The sequence below is a fragment of the Pelophylax lessonae genome, assembly GCF_965119305.1.
Source record: "Pelophylax lessonae genome assembly, chromosome: 9".
NCBI lineage: Eukaryota > Metazoa > Chordata > Amphibia > Anura > Ranidae > Pelophylax > Pelophylax lessonae.
The window spans coordinates 61674853-61680852 of NC_138776.1; positions in this window are offsets into that span (position 1 = coordinate 61674853).

Sequence of the window (6000 nt, forward strand, 5' to 3'; positions counted from 1 at the left end):
CCCAGAAGAGAGGATGTGATGTGAGGACGTCAGCGTGATGACGTCAGCTAAAGAGGACCATCAGGTACTGACCTACAGTACAGTACTCTTAGAAGAGTATAAAAAACGAGGGAAGGGATTACAAAAAATTGGGTTGAATGGGTTAGAGGGGACAGGGGGATTAAATTTTGTCCGGAGATGGTCTTTAAAAGTAACCATAGCCTATAGCTGTTTCACACTGTCACTGCATGCATTATTAAAGAATATATCAACCCAGGATTTCATATTCCTGACATGTGCCTGCTTTACCATGTACATGTATAAAAATATATTCTGTTCTCTTTGTATTGCTTCCTTTGTGTGTAATTCCTGGTGATCCTGCCAGTCCCTCTGCTTTCCTATTAAAAACTAATCACACTAAGCGTGGTGTGGTCAGTTCACTAGCTATGCTGGGAACTCAGCCTGCTCTTGTCGAATGATCAGACTTGTGCTGACACCCTCCCCCTTGCATAGCCTTTCACTGGGAAGACCAGTACACCCGCTGTTTCTCCTCCCCCAGCTCTCTATGCAGCCGAGAACAGAGATTATTTGATCACTTATAAAAAAAATGGAAAAAATGGTAGTTATGTTTCTTAAATGTATACACAATTGTTTTTGCCTTTTATTTCTGTTTAAACGGAATGGGTTGCTTTACAAGGGGAGGGATTACATATCTCCTGCACCCTGGCTGCTGCTGACCCTTTAAGGCAGGCATGTCCAAAGTCCGGCCCGTGGGCCAAATGCGGCCCCCGGGCTGCTTTAATACGGCCCCACAGGTCCTTTGGAAAAATACATTGGCATCATTCATGACTTTTTTTGCTGCCATCATTAATCATCATCGGTGGGTTCATATAGCGCTTATATGTGGTTAACCCTTGTGTGACTGATTAGGAATCATGCATGCTCCAGATTGAGATGAATACATTGTAAAATCTCAGTTAACGTCAGTTGGTCTAAATCAGTTATCAATATATTTGAAAACAACATGTATACTTATATGTGTACTTATATGTTTTATGTTCCTGTTCATATTTTTTTTTACTTAAAAGTTGACAGAAAACCTTTATTACCAATAATATGTAATGTACTTTACAATGTTCCTGACATATTTCAGCTTCCTGGATTTTTTTTTTCATCTGGCCTTCAGATATGAAAGGCAGAGCGATTTAAAATTCGTTTAGATTTGTCATCCATGTGATGAAAGGAAAAGTATGCCATTTGCAATAAACTTTACATAAAATAGTTAGTTTGTATTTAATTTGAATGGTCCAAAGAATGTCAGGTAAAATGGTCGGCCCTCACTCATGTTCACTTCATCAAATCTGGCCCTCATTGAAAAAAGTTTGGACACCCCTGCTTTAAGGGGTTTGCTATGCAGGAAGGCGGAGCTTACAAATAAGTGACTGCTGTGATTGGCTGTCGCAGAGGTCACATGATCGGAAAAGGAGCGATCAAGAGTTTTCTGTGAGCTGCCGGTCACTGTGCCGGGAGCGCTCTCGGCACAGCACTATTGGCGAAATTGCACGCAAATATGTGGCATCTCGGTGCCAAGAGTCCACATATTTGTGTGCACTCGGTGCTAGGAGGATATGCCTTTACAGAAGAGGCTCACAGAAGGTATTGCTCACATTTATTTCATGACAGGTGTTCTTTAATTTATCGGCAATGTTACTACGTCATACTCAGTTGACCCCACAGCAGGTCTCCTATGAGGATGACGCTCACATTTCAGAAGACAAATATGGAATGATGGCAGTCAGAGGGAATGAGACATCATCATTAATACTCCAGGCTGCTGCCTTGTCACAGATCACAACAGGAGTAGCGCGGTCTGTTCCACTTCATTCACAAATACGTAAAAAGCGATGCTGCTCGCTGATGATATGCAAAAAGCTGGCGACAACTCCATTAAAGGAGTTCTGATTCTGGCGGGGACGTGCGGCAAAGCGCCAGAAGAGGAATCCATCTATGTGGCTGCAAAAAAAAAAAAAACGTCACAGGGTCCCCTCCTGTGTGCAGCATGTGGGAAGAGAAGACGGGGAGCCCGGTGTGATAGAGATAAAACTAATCTGTTCCCTCACGTGGGTGTCTGCAGGATAGATACAAGCAGAAGGCGAGGAAACTTGCTGGCAGCTTGACAGCCTTACACATGAATTTGAAGTGTTCAGCCGGGGAGAAAAAAAAAAAAAAACACTGTCGCCTTACAATACTATACGGAGGTGTGAGAGTGGAAAGTTGTCACCAGGATGATTCAAGAACGACTAGTTCAAGTTAAACTTTATTTAAAATATAAAAAAACTTGCAAGCAAGTTTTTTTTTTTTATTGCAGAAAAGAACCACTATATCCTTCCTGCAAGAGAGAGCGCTCCTTCTCTGCCAGCCATCTTCTTAGAATTATATACTTAAAGTGTTACTAAACCCACAACATTAAAATCAGTCTGTATATGCAGAAAAGCATCCTTGTTATACTTACTCCTTCCTTTTTAATGGATGTGGCTCCCTCCACAATTGAAGGACTACAAGTCCCAGCATGAACCCCTGAGATCTCACGAGAGGGGGGGGTGAGAGGTGGTGGGAGAGAGAGGGGGGTGGGCGAGGGAGGGAGGGAGAGAGAGAGAGAGAGAGGAGGGATGAGAAACAGGGGGGTAGAAGGAAGGGAGAGAGAGTGCGGATGAGAGAGCGAGAGGGGGGGTGAGAGAGAGAGGGGGGTGAGAGAGAGGGAGGGGGGTGAGAGAGAGAGGGAGGGGGATGAGAGAGGGGATTAGAGACAGAGAGAGAGAGAGAGAGGGGGGGCGAGTGAGAGAGGGGGGTGGATGAGAGAGAGAGAGAGGGGGGGATGTGAGGGAGAGATAGAGGAGGGGTGAGAGAGAGGGGGGAGAGAGATGGGGGTGAAAGAGAGAGAGGAGGGATGAGAGGGATGTGAGGGAGAGAGAGAGGAAGGGTGAGAGAGAGGGGGAAGAGAGAAGGGAATGAAATAGAGAGAGAGGGGGGTGAGAGTGAGGGGGGATGAGAGAGAGGGGGTGAGAGAGAGAGAGAGGGGGGATGAGAGAGAGAGGGGGATGAGACAGGGGGATGAGAGCGAGAGATAGGGGGATGAGAGAGAAAGGGTGGGTGAGAGAGAGAGAATGGGGGGGTTAGAATAAAAGAGAGGGGGGAGTGAGAGATAAAGCGAGAGAGAGAGAGAGAGGGAAGGTGAGAGAGCGAGAGGGGGTGAGAGAGGCAGCTCTAGCAACTAGTGGCCTAAAGAGTCTATGGTGGAGGGGGACTTTTTTGACGCCCCCCTGCAAAGTGCTGCCCTAGGCCCGGGCCTTGTTGGCCTAGGCCAAAATACAGCACTGACTGTGAAACCTAAGGGGTTAATCCTCTGCATTGTGTATAAAGTCTGTTTGATCCTGTCTCTCTGATCCTTCTCTACTTTCACTGTCTCCAAAAAATAACCTGATATTTACAGAGCAGGGGATGGGCTGCACATGCTCAGTTTGGTATGCATTGCTAGAGTTTTTTTTATTTTTTTCTTGGGGGAGTGCATGTGATCAGCACAGGGCCAATCAGCACTGTCCAGACATGTCCAAACAGAGCATCAGCGGAGAATGAAAACTCCTCCTACAAGCTTTACTAGGAACTGATACAAGACACAAGACTGCTAAATACTGCTGATGAGAAAAGGTATTTAGCAGTTTATATTTACTAAAATAATTGCATTTCCATGTTCTGTGTACTGTGGGAGACCAGATATAGTGAATGCAGGCTCCTGGGTTTAGTAACACGTTAAGCTCTGCACACAGGGACTGAATATCAGGAGAAATAAATGGCTGACATTTGGCCTGTGTGTATGTCGGTCTGTTCGACAGAAGCCAGCTGTTTGGCCAGCTTCTGTCGGAAGTGCGTGCTGGAAAACCAGCATCCGACCAGCTCCCGATCAGCAATCTCAGCCAATGGCAGAGACCCACGTGATTGTCCCACTATAAGTCATGCTGCAAACGCGGCAAACCCCATCACATGAAGATTGTTGCCCAAAAAAAGTTCAAGAACTTCTTGAACTTCACTCGATGCAGTTTGCTGCAATTGCAGCGCAATTTATCAATCGCAGCAGAACTGCACCGCATTTTTAGGTGTCATTCAGATGAAAGGCATTTGAAATGTGTGTTGTGCGTTTTGTCATTCACACCTCAGCGTTTTGAAATCGCAGGCAGAATAGCGGTAAATCTGCCCGTGATTCAAAACACCCAGGTGTGAATGCAGCCTCAGCGTCTCTCCGGCTAGTGCTAATGCAGGTGAGAGCTACACATAATTAGATCTGACACAGACACAAAAAGGCAGAACAATTAACAGAGAGATCACCATGCAGTGTTAGATCATATTAGCACATCTGCAAATGTCAGCAGCGTTGAGGGTACTTCCGGGAGCACGCTGCTGGAGTGAAGTATTGTGGACTTCAGTTAGGCCTATACAAAAAAGGCTCTGTGCTTTCTCATATTCTTACCTTCTGTTTTCCCTTTAAATGCATTGTAAACCTTCCTACCTGCACCTTGTGTTTTCATCTGCTTTAGTAGATGAGGACTGTCTGGCAGTTCCTTAGCTGTCTTTTTAATTTTAATGATATGTATATATATATTATATATATATTATATATATATATATATTTTCTTTTTTTGCTTCGAGGGGATTTTTGTCTTGCATTTTATGTCGTGGTTGATTTGAGGTCAGCAGTTACTGAAAGTTGCTGTCCCGTCCACAGCAAACATTTTTTTTTTTTTTTGCTGCACGACTTCCTGTAACAAAAAAGCTTTTGTTTCAGGGGGTGGTATTTTGGCTTTTCATATATTGAGGGGGGGTATTGATTTTTTTTATTATTATTATTACTATTATTATACAGGATTTATATAGCACCAACAGTTTGCGCAGCGCTTTGCAATATGAGAGCAGACAGTACAGTTACAAAACAATTCAATACAGGAGGAATTCAGAGGGCCCTGATCCTTAGAGCTTACAATCTAGAATGTATGTTGACAGGACCTTTATTTTAAGTTGAACTGCTTTCTATTTTAATTTTTCTTTTTGCTGCAACACTTAAAAAAAAAAGTGAGCTTTTGTTTCAGGAGTAATATTTGTGGGGTTTTCATCTCTTTGTGGGTTATTTTATTTTATGTTCATAAGGCCTTGTTTAGGTTTAGGGTGCTCAAAGTGGAGCTTTTGTTTATTACTGGCAATCTGTTCTTAGAGCTGCCTTTATTAAGGCTCCATTCACACCTGAGCGTATAGTTTTCAGGTGTTTTTTGCAGGTGTTTTGGAGGCAGGCATTGACAGCTACTAAAAATGCTGGTAATCTGCCAAAAATGAAGCTCAGTACTTTTTTGAGCTTCAGGCGTTTTGCTTCAGGCAACAAAACACTCATATGTGAACAGGGGCCATTGAAATGAATGGGATTTTGCTTGTTGGGCATTTTGACACTTCAGAGATGAGTGTTTTAAGAGCTGAAAAATGCTCAGGTGTGAACAGGGCCTAAAGAAAAAAAAAATAATTGCAAGAACAGCATACACCTAATTCACCTCACATTATATTACTCACATTTTCCACACTCCCTATCCCCATAAATAAAATAAAAGTTTGGCATATATCAGTTAGACAAAAAGAGATAGAGGCGCCTCTAAGTGTGGACTATAAAACACATTTATTGAATAAAAGTATGCACTCACATCTGTGCGTAAGTAAAAGCATGTAAAGGGACCCTCCTGGGCACCCCAAGACAGGTCAGTGGGGGGAAGAGATTATCCGGTCCGTGCTGCCATCCCGCGGGGACTGGTCTCCTCTTCACTGTTGCTGGCAATATCAGCGAGATATCAGCGAGATATCAGCGAGAGCGAGGCTCTGAAGTCCGTGGATTGAAGACGAGGCTTGGTCAGCAGTAGCATGTGGATGACGAAAATCTTTTTGCTTTGAAGGAGCACGTCTGCCTGCCCCTCGGCAGCACGCATGCTCAGA